We start from the raw sequence: 13689 nt of genomic DNA, 5'->3' as shown, positions 1-13689 counted from the left end.
ATGCAGCTCTGCGTGATCTTTGTGGCTACAATTCAGGCTAATACGCTACCAGAGGTGGAGAAGTACTCAGATCTTGTACTTAGTAAAAGTAGAAGTACTCAGATCTTGTACTTGAGTAAAAGTAGAAGTACTCAGATCGTGTACTTGTAAAAGTAGAAGTACTCAGATCTTGTACTTAGTAAAAGTAGAAAGTACTCAGATCTGTACTTGAGTAAAAAGTAGAAGTACTCAGATCGTTGTACTTAGTAAAAGTAGAAGTACTCAGATCTTGTACTTGAGTAAAAGTAGAAGTACTCAGATCTTGTACTTGAGTAAAGTAGAAGTACTCAGATCTTGTACTTGTAGTAAAAGTAGAAGTACTCAGATCGTGTACTTGTAAAGTAGAAGTATCTCAGATCTTGTACTTGAGTAAAGTGAAAGTACTCAGATCTTGTACTTGAGTAAAAGTAGAGAGTTACTCAGATCTTGTACTTAGTAAAAGTAGAAGTACAAGAGTGTAGGAATACTCTGTCACAGTAAAAGTTCCTGCATTCAAAATGTTCCTCAAGTGAAGTAGAAAAGTATTCTCATCAGAATATAGTGAAAGACAGTGAAAGTAGTCGTTGTGCAGATTGGTCCATTTCAGAATAATATATATGATGTTTTATAATGATTGATCATGAAAGTGTTCATCAAAGCTGGGTGAAGGTGCAGCTAGTCTGAAGTACTTTGTAGACTGCAGGGTAGCTGGTGAGGTGCAGCTAGTCTGAAGTACTTTGTAGACTGCAGGGTAGCTGGTGAAGGTGCAGCTAGTCTGAAGTACTTTGTAGACTGCAGGGTAGCTGGTGAAGGTGCAGCTAGTCTGAAGTACTTGTAGACTGCAGGGTAGCTGGTGGAAGGTGCAGCTAGTCTGAAGTACTTTGTAGACTGCAGGGTAGCTGGTGAGGTGCAGCTAGTCTGAAGTACTTTGTAGACTGCAGGGTAGCTGGTGGAGGTGCAGCTAGTCTGAAGTACTTTGTAGACTTCAGGGTAGCTGGTGAGGTGCAGCTAGTCTGAAGTACTTTGTAGACTGCAGGGTAGCTGGTGAAGGTGCAGCTAGTCTGAAGTACTTGTAGACTGCAGGGTAGCTGGTGGAGGTGCAGCTAGTCTGAAGTACTTTGTAGACTGCAGGGTAGCTGGTGAAGGTGCAGCTAGTCTGAAGTACTTTGTAGACTGCAGGGTAGCTGGTGGATTCACTCCAGGGGGAACTAAAGTCTGATTCAACACTTGGTTATATTTACACATCATTCATCCAGATCTGCTGAAGTAACTAAAGGTGTTAAAACCTGGTAGTGGGAGTCAAAGTACACCCATGTACCTCTGACCTTATGTTCACTGTCCACCTAAAAGTACCATCAAAAATAGTAATCACATATGTATGAAAAGGGCTGATTTGTTGTATATCGGCTCAGCCAGGTTATATGGGAGGCCCAGTCTACGTACAGATCACTAATTTTGAAATATTAAACTTAGTTTTCTTTCTTTAATTTGTCATCCTCGTTGTAGAATGCTATCACGAAACCACACATGTGGTTGTTTATAGCATAAAGAACATCTGATTTAATGTGAGGGTAGGGAAATAATCATTTGAGTATGTGTATATAAATATGTAATTTACAACAAGCTGGAAGATCCTTGAAAAGTGCTTGAATTTGACTCTGGAAAAGGTGTAAGAACCCCTGAAGATACTCATTCTTAACACAGCTTGATTTTATTAATTTCAAAGCAATTTGAAGTAATTACTACATCCACTGACACTCTCTGTGTATACTTTTCAGGAAACAAACTCTGGCATAAAGTGGATCAGACTGTGAAGATGTCCAGGAAGACCAAGAATGCACAGCTGACGCAACTGTTGAAAACCAAATATCGGACGCTTGGAGGACCCTCTGGACTACAGGCAGACACAAAAACATGTGTATCCAAACTTGCGGTCACTTTTGTGTGCACACCTGCTTCCTCAGTCCCGTGTGAAAGGGTCTTTTCAAAGGCAGGAGAAGTTGTGTCAAAGAAAATAAATCGTCTAAGCCCGAAAACTGTGGAAAAAAACATTGTTTTTAAACAAAACCAATAAAATTGTTCCATGAATCACAAGCACATTCACTGCCCTCTGCGAAGTTAAACCCTTCTCTTTTCCAGTTTCGAACACATATTGCTTCTTTGTCTTTCTAGAAGGCAGCAGACATTTACATTTATTATGTATAGATATAACAACAAGATACTGTGTTGATACATTGCTTTTATTATTATTATATACAGTCATTTTAAAACACTTACTGGTGCAACATTCTGTTAATACAGGATTACAAACACATTTACATCTTTTACACTTTTGTATAATTATTTCCAGTATTTTTAGTATGTCAAAGATTACAAATAATATGTGGCTGTTTTCCACCTGCTCACCAACAGGGGGTCTCGCGTGCACATGAAGCCCATGATGAAGCCTCAGATGAACCTTTCAGTGAACCGATTGGCTGGAAGCAGAAAGTGCTTTAGATCGGTTGAACCATATCACCCCTCCTGCACCCGGGCCCGGTGACACGATGCAATCAAGAGAGCTCAGACCCTCACTCATATAGAGGTCGGAACATGTTTTAAGTATAAATAAATAAAAGCATAAATAAAAGTAGCAATAAAAACATCACTGAACAAATAAATGAATAAATACAGGAATAAATAGCGTGCAGTGTTTTCAGGTGAATTCAGTGTGTGTGCTGTGGCTCAGCTGGAAAGCAGTTGACTCACGACCGCAGGGTCCCTGGTTCAATACGTCTTTTTTATATTTATAAAAGCTACAGCTAAATGAGATAATGTAGTTAATAAATGTATTCTTTGATATGGTTTAGCATTTCTCAGGCTACAACATGGTTAAGTCTACGAATATTATTAAGGAATACAAATCCCTCTTTGCAATGTTTACCAGCTTTTCAATCACAATCATTAAACTGGAATAAATACAATATTGTTAACATGAAAATATGATTTAATGTTCGTTGTTTAGAGTTATTCTAAGGCTGTACTCATTGGGGACTCGGTATGAGATAGAGCACACTGTTGAGATGTCCAATCTGCCTGTTGTACACACTTTGACCAGCAGGGGGGTTTGTGTTCAGATGAAGCCCATGATGAAGCCTCATGAGATGAACCCTTTTGCGAACCAATTGGCTGGAAAGCTTCAAAGCTTCATCTCGTCATCACTATCTGTCATGTCCCGTTTTATTTTGTACTGACCTCTTGTCTTTCATTTCAGGCCCTGTTTCTTCCTCCCCCTTTGTGTGTTTTCCCGCCTTCATCAGCGTCTGCCCCGCCCCTGATTGCTTCCACCTGTTCCCACTCACCTCATGTTTAAATAGTCCTGCCTCTCCCCTGTCCCGTGTCAGTTCGTCTGGTTTGTTTCCCCGAATGGTCGTGCCAAGCCTCGGCTCTGAAAGGATCGCTTTCTCTCAGGTTTATTTTTGTTGGCTTAAGTTTTCATTAAGTCCTCTTTTTGTTAAGCTAGTTTTTCCTCCTTGTGAGCGCCTTTTGTTATTTCCACCACCTACTCTGTTCAGAGGGATTACCTTTACTGTGGAAATAAATATACTTGTTTTATATTCAAGACTTTGTCGTGCGTTTGGGTTCGTCGGTTTGTGTCGAGGTCCTGACATCATGCAAAGTCCTTTTTATTTCTGACCGACATTTGAACTGAACTGACATTTTGGATGTGGACCAATGAGGACACCACAAAAGGGACACGGATGTTTATGGAAGTTGGTTTACCTAAAGCAGAGGTGGGGAACCTTTTTCCTCTCAAGGGCCATTTACATTTTTTCAACATCCTCCGAGGGCCGTACAAATTATTGACCTCTGCTTAAAAAAAACTAAAATCACAGCCCATTCATTTGGCCTTTCTTTCATGCTGTGCAAAGAAAAAGCAACCTCTTAATCCAGATATCTCACCATGACTCGTGCATGCACGTGCACGGTTGTGTCATGACCACCAAAACAGAAAGATATGGACACAAGATGTGTGCAAATGTATTGCACACATTGTAGGTGGACAGGCTACAAATGATCAGTCCCTTCAGATCCGCACACATGAAGCTTCATGAGCATGAACTGAACAGACCTGCTGCTGTGTTAATTCTTTAGCTGCCACTTTAAGCTTTATGATGTGTACAACATGGATGTAATTTGATTTAATCTTGCCATTTTAAATGATGTATTCAATAAATAAGGTTAAACCAAATCATTACATTACAACAGATTTTATTTTAATGATTTGGTTTAACTTAAAGAGAAACTTTATTGTTATTGCACATATTACAGGTACTGAGACAACGAAATGCAGTTTAGCTTCTAACCAGGTGCAACAAGCAGCGAAGTGGAAAGTAATGCACACAATCTACAGAATAACATATAGAATGAATTGAATGATGAATAAACAGTGGGTATGAATACACTAGATATCAGCCTGAGAGCAGTATGAACAATGTGTATTAATACACTAGATATCAGCCTGAGAGCAGTATGAACAGTGTGTATTAATATGCTAAGATATCAGCCTGAGAGCAGTATGAACAGTGTGTATTAATACACTAGATATCAGCCTGAGAGCAGTATGAACAGTGTGTATGAATATGCTAAGATATATAAAGTATGAAAACGGTAAGCAGTATAGTATAAAATATATAGATATTAATTTCATGATGATAAACATTGTGGAACAATGATGAAAAATGGGAATGGATGTGGCGACGTAAAACTGACACAAAACAACAACAAACTTTTGCCAGCCAATTGGAGAGCTTCATCAGCAGCACGTGGTAAAAACCACCAATGAGCGCTCAGCTCGAGATACCAGCGAGCCGTTTCCCATCGAGCATTTCGCTTCCGCAGCTCGTGGAGAGCAACTGTGCCAACTCGCCTCGCCTCGCTCTCAAGGCTGCGGGCGTCTTTGTCCCGCGAGATTTCAAATTGATAACAAATCATAATATAAATGCATATATTTTATTTTTTTAATCGTCATATCCTTTTCTAACAGACCGGCAGTGGTGTTAACACCGACTGTTGACGGTGTAACACCACACTGGAGAAGACGCTTGCATCCCTTCATTGTAAATTGTTTTTTAGCTCCATTTATTCTCCTTTAAATATCTTTAATTCATCGTAAATGAGTTGCAGCGGAGACAGCGATGATGACAGCAGTTGTAAGCGGAAGGTGGCTTATGTTTACAGCCCGGAATACATCCAGACTTGCGATAGTTTATCCAAAGTACCAAACAGGGTGAGTTACCTTGAAACGTTAGTTCACTGTGAGGCGTTTTACTCACTGGTTCTTTTCAATATTTAAATGTAATTCTCTGCTCATTTCCAGGCAAGTATGGTCCACTCACTGATAGAAGCCTACGGACTCCTTAAACACATGACGTAAGTGAAGCTAATGTTGGTTTCTTAGTTTAACAGAGCTATTAAAACACATTTTAATAACAGAGAAATAGCATCGCATAAGGTTGCTTTACAGACGAACAAGTATGTTTACCTAGGTGCTTCCTGTAGTGCTAACCTTTTAAAAGTACTCCTTAAATTGTTTTGACTTTTTGAGAAGCGCTATGCAGTTCTGCTTTGTCGGCAACAGGGGGCACTATAACACAAGCTTCAAAAACAATAATAACAGCTTTATTAAAGGCCAAGATATCCATATATTGAATAGAAAAAGATGTCTCGTTTCCCCACAATGTATTCCTGTGAGTAAGATAAGATAACATGGACCTTTATTAATCCCTGTGGGGTAATTCAGGAGTTTAAACAGCAGCAACACTGGAGATTGAAAAACAGGGCAGATTCACACAAGATATATCAGACAAATTATTACAATTAAAGATACAATTATATTCAGGTAAGTAACTGTTAAAATAAGAAATGAACATATAAGACGTCTTGGACTGTCACAGTATAAAATGCACTGTCACCATGTGTCACTGATTTCTGGGAGACTTGATTTAAATGAAGCTCAGCGCAAGTTCTTTCAGGAAGACTGGGTATGTATACGTTCACTCCTTAGCTGCATATTATCAGCTCATCACGGGCGTTGCCTATAACCCATTACATTCACCTCGTTCTCCAGCAGCCAATCACCGAGCTGCAGCCAAACTTTAAAATGGTTCTCCTCTCTCCTGCAGTCAGCTGTGACTTCAGGTTTTCATGCTTCGGCCCGCCTCCTCCTCATCACACCTCCTCTTCATCACATCTCCTCATCACATCCAGGTCTTCAGCATCACCACCAGTGTCTAGACCCCGGGGGTTCCCTATATGCTCACGGCTGCATTTCCCCCTTTAAGGTAGGGACACGCCAAGCTGACGCCAAAGAACTCACACAGACTGTTGTGTCGCCTCAGATATACCATTTCAGGATCGGGGTCTAATCGCCAAAGACTTAACATTTATCATATGACATGTGTCGAGAAATGTTCTTCAAACAAAATGAAGTCTCTCCTGATTGAACTGTAAATGAGCAACACGTCATTATGTGTTTCTTTACCAGGTCAAATGTCTGCTTTGAAAAAGGACTTTATCTCTCCTGCTCCATGTTTAAGGGGGCCTCTGTTCCTCAAGCTTCCGCACTTTAACGTTGCTTTTTAAAAACTCGCACGTGATTGACATGTATATTCACATCAAGTGTCTAACTTGGGTATTTCCTTTTGCACTTAAAAGCACCAAGTCTTTAAATCAACTTACAACAAGTGTATTTAGTCAACATTCAGCAGCGTTAGCCCCCAGGAGGGGTTGCAGGCGGAGCAGGGGCTAGTTCCACTCATTCCTGTGAAGCCATACAACCTTTGATCTGGGTACTTATTTTAATGCTAATTCATATTCCCAGAAATGTCTTTGGCTTTTGGGAAAGACAGTTCAAAAGATAACTGATAAGCAACAACCTAAAGTAAAATAATCGTTGGTAGCTGGATAACCAAATCCTGCTGATCAACTCGTTGTTGGGTTTTTCATATTTTGTGTCAATGTGGTTTTAATGAAGATGTCCTTACCTGTACCACTAATTATTTATTCAACTTAGAACATGGAAAGAATCCCCAGGACCATTTGTAATCTTATTAGGAGGACTGCTGAAAGAGAATGTGCTGAGATACAAATGTTAGAGACATTGTTTGACTTGGTTAAGATGTGGGTAACAGTTAAAGCAGGACTTTAACATCTGAACTCTTTTGTCCTCTTATCGGAGATACTCGTTTGTCAGACTTGTTTTAAAGAGCGAGTTATCAGTGCGGCTGATTCAGTCAGCATGTCGAGTCGCCTCAGAGTGTACGTCTGTTTCTCTGAGTAGCTCTGAGCTCTTATTGAAATGATTTGGGATAAGGTGTAGGAACGTATGTCATGTGTTGTGTCTCGTCAAATGTGTTGGTTGTGTTTTTGTATTTTGTCTGTCACTAGTGATGCTACGTATTGCGCCGAGGCTTCGGAGCGTGTGTCGAGTAATCCCCGAAGCTTTTTGTGAAGCCTGCATCGAGGCTTGTATCGTTTTGGGCCAGTGACGTCACCGATGACAAAGGAAGCCTCGCTGCCTGTCGATACCACGTGACTGCTTCACGAAGCGCTTCAGATCTTGGCGCGTGCTCCTGACAGATACAAACCCATGGGATTCGAATCAAGATGTGTGAACCTCGTGAGAGGACAACACTGGCGTTTGCCAGTTTTGGTTGCACGATATTTTTGCAACTCGTTAGAATGGAGCCAGCAAAGAAGAGAAGGACTTCCCCTGTGTGGAACACTTTGATGTGATTTCACCAATAAGGTAGGTTGCATACTTAGTATATTACAACAGATGTATTATGTTAGATTTTGTACGGTTCATTTTTTTACTTTTCTATTTCATTCAAAGGTGAAGTGTTTATTGTGCTCCAGGGAACTGGGATACAATAACAATACTTCTTCCGCATTATCGTGCCATACATGAGAACAAGGAGGGACATGGAGGTGGACCTGCTAAAGGTTTGTCATTTAATATTTTGGAATAATATATTTTATAATTGAACCATGTTAACTTCACTTTATCATGCAAATAAAAGAAAGTTACAAGATACTCATTCTTAACACAGCTTGATTTTATTAATTTTGAAGTAATTACTACATCCACTGACACTCTCTGTGTATACTTTTCAGGAAACAAACTCTGGCATAAAGTGGATCAGACTGTGAAGATGTCCAGGAAGACCAAGAATGCACAGCTGACGCAACTGTTGAAACCAAATATCGGACGCTTGGAGGACCCTCTGGACTACAGGCAGACACAAAAACATGTGTATCCAAACTTGCGGTCACTTTTGTGTGCACACCTGCTTCCTCAGTCCCGTGTGAAAGGGTCTTTTCAAAGGCAGGAGAAGTTGTGTCAAAGAAAATAAATCGTCTAAGCCCGAAAACTGTGGAAAAAACATTGTTTTTAAACAAAAACCAATAAAATTGTTCCATGAATCACAAGCACATTCACTGCCCTCTGCGAAGTTAAACCCTTCTCTTTTCCAGTTTCGAACACATATTGCTTCTTTTGTCTTTCTAGAAGGCAGCAGACATTTACATTTATTTATGTATAGATATAACAACAAGATACTGTGTTGATACATTGCTTTTATTATTATTATATACAGTCATTTTAAAACACTTACTGGTGCAACATTCTGTTAATACAGGATTACAAACACATTTTACATCTTTTACACTTTTGTATAATTATTTCCAGTATTTTTAGTATGTCAAAGATTACAAATAATATGTGGCTGTTTTCCACCTGCTCACCAACAGGGGGTCTCGCGTGCACATGAAGCCCATGATGAAGCCTCAGATGAACCTTTCAGTGAACCGATTGGCTGGAAGCAGAAAGTGCTTTAGATCGGTTGAACCACAACGCTCATATTACCCATGGATGTATACTAAGAACCATATCACCCCTCCTGTACCCGGGCCCGGTGACACGATGCAATCAAGAGAGCTCAGACCCTCACTCATATAGAGAGGCGAAGTCACGCCCATCTACTTCCGGCCCATGGGACCCCGGAAGCGAAAAATTAACATTGAATTCAATGGAGAGAGAACACGTATCTTTTGATCCCGTTTGAATTGTGCCACGAACTACACATATGATGTTTGTCAATCTTAAACAATAAGTTCCATGTCAAAAAAGTCACATTTTGTCGTAAAACTGTTGAAATATAAGACTATGAAAAATACGCGACTACAAAGACTACAAATCCCAAATCCCATTCTGGCTCGCATAAGTGATGTCACAGGCGATAATGCTCCAAGTGGTTGCGACTCGTAATTAAAGCGAAGAAGAAGATATCATAACTGATTTATTCCCTCCAATAAATAAGAGATTGCTAAAAATAAATTCACTTTTACAAGATGCCTGTGTGCTTTGTACCAGGTTGCAATCACATAAGTGATCATACTTATAGATCATAGCTCGTTCTATCGCTTCCCGTCTGATGAAAGGACCAGGAGTCGCTGGATCAGAGATCTCAGGTAATACACATGTTGTGCATGGAACACAGTCAAGCTAGCTACATAGCTAGTAGCGAGCACGTTAGTTAGCATCACATTACTTAGCCTTGTCATTTGTATTAGCCTTAACATGAAGTGAACCCAAATGTTAAACAGTAAGAGTAGTCATGATGTTAAGTATTTTCTGAAACATTTGAAGAGGAACCTATCGCCAGGTGCTAAGGGGGCGGGAGGTAGGCTAACGGCAGATTAGCATCTGCGATCTTTTCTACTTAATGCTATCTGCTCAAATGGTTAACATTGAACATTAAAAGATCAGGCAGTTCAGGGAGAGTCGAAGGCAGGCAGGCAGCTTTGCATGACATGTATTTATTTATAGAAGGACCATGCATACACAAACATTAATCTCAGCAAAGAGAAGAGATGCAATATGCCAGATTATAGCTAATAGCTAATTTCCATCTGTGGTCCATTCTTCTGGACGTGTTTCATCGTGATGATAGTGAGTCAATCTGTTTGTTGGAAAGACAGTAGTTGAGTGATTACTGAGAGAACATTATTAAAAGAGATAATTATTCAAAGTGTTGTTACTGACCTTTTTCTCTTTTGTTTCCTTTCCCTCACCTGTAACTGCTGAGACCCTGAGGAACATGCACCCTGACCTGCTCTGGCAACCTGACTTCCACTGTACGTAATAGTATTTGGTTATGGTATATTATTTATATACATCAAAGGCACAATGCCCCCCCCAGAGACACACATGTATTGAGTGTGATATTGTGCATAGGTCAAGTGAAATCATCTTTACACACTAGAAAACTGTAGGAGCGGCAACTTGTTTTGAAATTGAATTTTTAATATCCGATAATGAAGTTGATCTGTTTTCTTTATTCTTCTCTCTTCCCAGCTCCATCCATCACCGTGCTCTGTTCCTGCAGGTCCTGCTTGCTAATCAATGCTTTATTTTTTTACACAATTACAAATAAAGTCAATGTGTTGTATGACATGAAGTTGTGCTTCATTCTGAGTCGATAATACATTCATTCTGCCTTCAACTGCACAATGACTGTGGACTGCACCGACATCCATGTAGCTGCCCCCCAGTAAGATGAACCAAGCAAAGAGGGTCACCATCATGCCCAAGGACATCCAGCTGGCCCGCCGCATCCGCGAGAGAGGGCTTAGACTGACCTGAGACCAGCACACCCAAACACAACGGCTCTTTTAAGAGCTACAGTTTCAAAGAGTTGCAATCCTACGTTATTATAATTATTAAACTGGTTCATGTGTCACTTAGTTTACTGAACCGTGATGAAAGAAATGAGTGAGGTCGTGGTTTACTGAAGTTACAAAGACATTAATATATGAGTGACAGGTCAGTGTAAACACAAGCTTCTGTCAATTATGGATCACTCAAACTATTTATATAAAAATATGTAATAAAGTTCTAAAACAAGTATTCGGTATATTCCTTGATAGCTTTTGGAGAAGGTTGTTTTTAAGTTTACTAAAATCTATCGTTTCAACGGTTTCACTTTATAAAAAGGAACAGGTGAGTAGAGCATCATTGAGTTTCTTATTCTGTCAGTAAATTATCCAAATGAAATGTTTATCATTATTTTATTCAACCCTAAACAAATTGATTGTACCTTTTTAATAATGACCTTACATGGTTAAGTTAAATTAACTTCAATCAAATCTGTTCTGAGAAAAAACTAATAAATGTTTAAAGATAGGAACTTGCCATCCCACTGAAGAACAGTCCGTAGAGATTTAAAGGCGTAGTTGTAGTTCAGTCCAACGTTTCATTTGGATTCATTTCTCCAACAGTCAACTATTTTCATAAAGAATATATATATTTTTCAAAGTCAACTTTATTGTCAATCTTACTCAGTTTGTGTTTATAGACAGAGATCAAAAATACTTTTAAATCAAATAAAATTATACAATTTACAGATATGTATACAAATATATATATATATATATATATCCTATATAATGATGGTGGACACTTCACCTCCAGCAGGGCAGATGGCTGCACAAGTCCATCGGGGGATGCTCCCAAAACACCGACTCACTCACAAAGAGACCAGACTCGAACACTGTCTCCTGAGAGGCCTGCACAAAAGCCTTCACCCCTTCGGCCTCGTTTAAAACCCCCCAGTTGATAGCCATGACTCCGTCCAAGTTGTACCCCCCGAGCACCCTCTTCATGAGGGACGCGCATGGAGTGGATGAAAGTCCCGACCGCAGCACAGAACCAAACTTGCTGGCTGTCAACCTGCCCCGCCTGTGTAACTGCCACTTTGTCCGCTGTCCTCCGGTGGCTGTCTGGATGGCAGCTTGCTGGTCTCTGCTCAGTCGCATTGAGGCAAGAATTGCCTCAAGCCCCCGACCCCCTTCACCAGCTCCGGCACGGTGACAATGGCCTGATGTTGAGGCCGCGGCTCTGGCTCAGGTGAAGCCATGCCATGCCACACTGTGCGCCCCTCAGTGCAGACCTGAACCAGTCTACATCCTGAGTGGCGATGTCTCTGGCCAGTGGGTTGTATGTCTCCTCTCACTGTTGGTAGAGTTGAGACACCGGCTGGACTACTTTGGAAGTGCCAGGCTTCCTCCACTGGCACTCAACATCTGTGGAGCTGATCTGCCACATGGCACATATTGCCAATGCTGCAGCGTGGCTGCATTTGTACATCCCCCGTGCACAATCACAGACAGCGCTCTGCATCGCGCCATCGCCTCCCATGCAGATCTGTACAAATAAAGAAAGTACCATGTTTGTTAGCATGCTATAATAGATTGAATGAGCAATAATACAAGGATGGTCCGGATCTGGGGTGGGAGGGGTTATTTTTCCATAGTTTTGTCTGATTGTTGTTATTGGTTGTTTTTTCTGTATTTTTTGTAATGTGTGTTGTACTGGTTGTGATTGTACATTGTATTTTTCTAAATGTGTATGAATACATTTTTGAAAAACATTTGATCAACAATAAAAAAGGACTTGGTCAGGATCTAGACTCAGTGTGTAGTTTATTAATTAATCAATGCTCTCTACATTAGGAAAACACATACCAGTGTACCCGAGGGAGTCACGCACAGCTGTGCCTGGATAACCAAACAAATTGACAAGATAACCAAAACCCTTGAATCTACACACAGCAAATAAACTCAAACGACACAACGAGATGTAAAAGGAGATCACACATACAGTATAGTCGATATAAAACTGGCCGTTTCAATCTGAAGAGCAACTAAAACAAAACACGGGAGTATACCTTGTTCTTATGAACACTAATGTTATCCACAGCACACACACAGACCACGAAGTTCTAAAGGAGAAAACTAGTTACTGAAACAAAACACGTTAGTGTACCTTGTTAGCTAATGTTAGCTAGCTGACATTAACGTTACACATTGCACTCATATTACTCACCAACATCTTGTAAAGCCGGTCCCGCTGCTCTTACAGAACCGAATAACTCCCCTTTCGTGTATGTACAGCTCTCAACGTGTCCAGACTTGTAGTCACCTCGTTTTATACTTTTATTCTCATTCTGAAAGAAACAGGTGAAATTTGCTAACGTGACGGCCGTCTTTGTGATGGTGACGCGTATTGTGCGAGACCAGAGACCTGTAGTTCACTCAGCGGTTTCACACAAAAAAATGTGTAACTTCACAGTTTTACGACACATTTTAATTTTTTTGACTTGCAAAATATTCTTTTAAATTGACAAACATCATATGTGTCATTCGTGGCACAATTCAAACGGGATCAAAAGATAACCTTTCTCTCTCCATTGACTTCAATGTATAATTTTACGCTTCCGGGGTCCCATGGAGGCTCCCGGAAAGGGAGGGACTTCGCCTCTCTATAGAGGTCGGAACATGTTTTAAGTATAAATAAATAAAAGCATAAATAAAAGTAGCAATAAAAACATCACTGAACAAATAAATGAATAAATACAGGAATAAATAGCGTGCAGTGTTTTCAGATGAATTCGGTGTGTGTGTAGGGTGACAATAGAGGCTTCTCAATACTCAAATTTCCCCTCCTCGACTCCTCGGTCCTCCGGTAGTGACCCGGAAATTAAACACCCGGAATTTCAGCGCGCCATTTTGAAGGACGTCTCATTTCTCTAAATGCACACCGAGGATCGAGCGTCGAGGAGGCTCTCT

The 13689-nt window shown here is 40.4% G+C and overlaps 1 long non-coding RNA gene across 4 annotated transcripts in view; it reads left to right on the top strand.

The window, feature by feature from the left end:
- Positions 1 to 10516, top strand: part of LOC117442956 (uncharacterized) — a 21814-nt gene extending 11298 nt beyond the window's left edge. The window contains exons 1-7 of one of the 4 annotated variants that reach the window (XR_004551582.2): positions 5068 to 5287; positions 5378 to 5430; positions 6183 to 6341; positions 7740 to 7807; positions 7895 to 8004; positions 8176 to 10197; positions 10418 to 10516. This is a non-coding gene — a long non-coding RNA (uncharacterized lncRNA). Of the gene's footprint in view, positions 1 to 5067; positions 5288 to 5377; positions 5431 to 6182; positions 6342 to 7446; positions 7808 to 7894; positions 8005 to 8175; positions 10198 to 10417 lie in introns of those variants that run through there. The other 3 variants (XR_004551579.2, XR_011642934.1, XR_004551578.2) reach the window with 3 other exon arrangements.
- The last annotated feature ends 3173 nt before the right edge of the window (positions 10517 to 13689 follow it).

The sequence above is a fragment of the Pseudochaenichthys georgianus genome, unplaced genomic scaffold, assembly GCF_902827115.2.
Source record: "Pseudochaenichthys georgianus unplaced genomic scaffold, fPseGeo1.2 scaffold_510_arrow_ctg1, whole genome shotgun sequence".
NCBI classification, from domain to species: domain Eukaryota; kingdom Metazoa; phylum Chordata; class Actinopteri; order Perciformes; family Channichthyidae; genus Pseudochaenichthys; species Pseudochaenichthys georgianus.
Note: the sequence above shows the minus strand (reverse complement) of the source record. Positions and strands in the feature narration are given on the sequence as shown.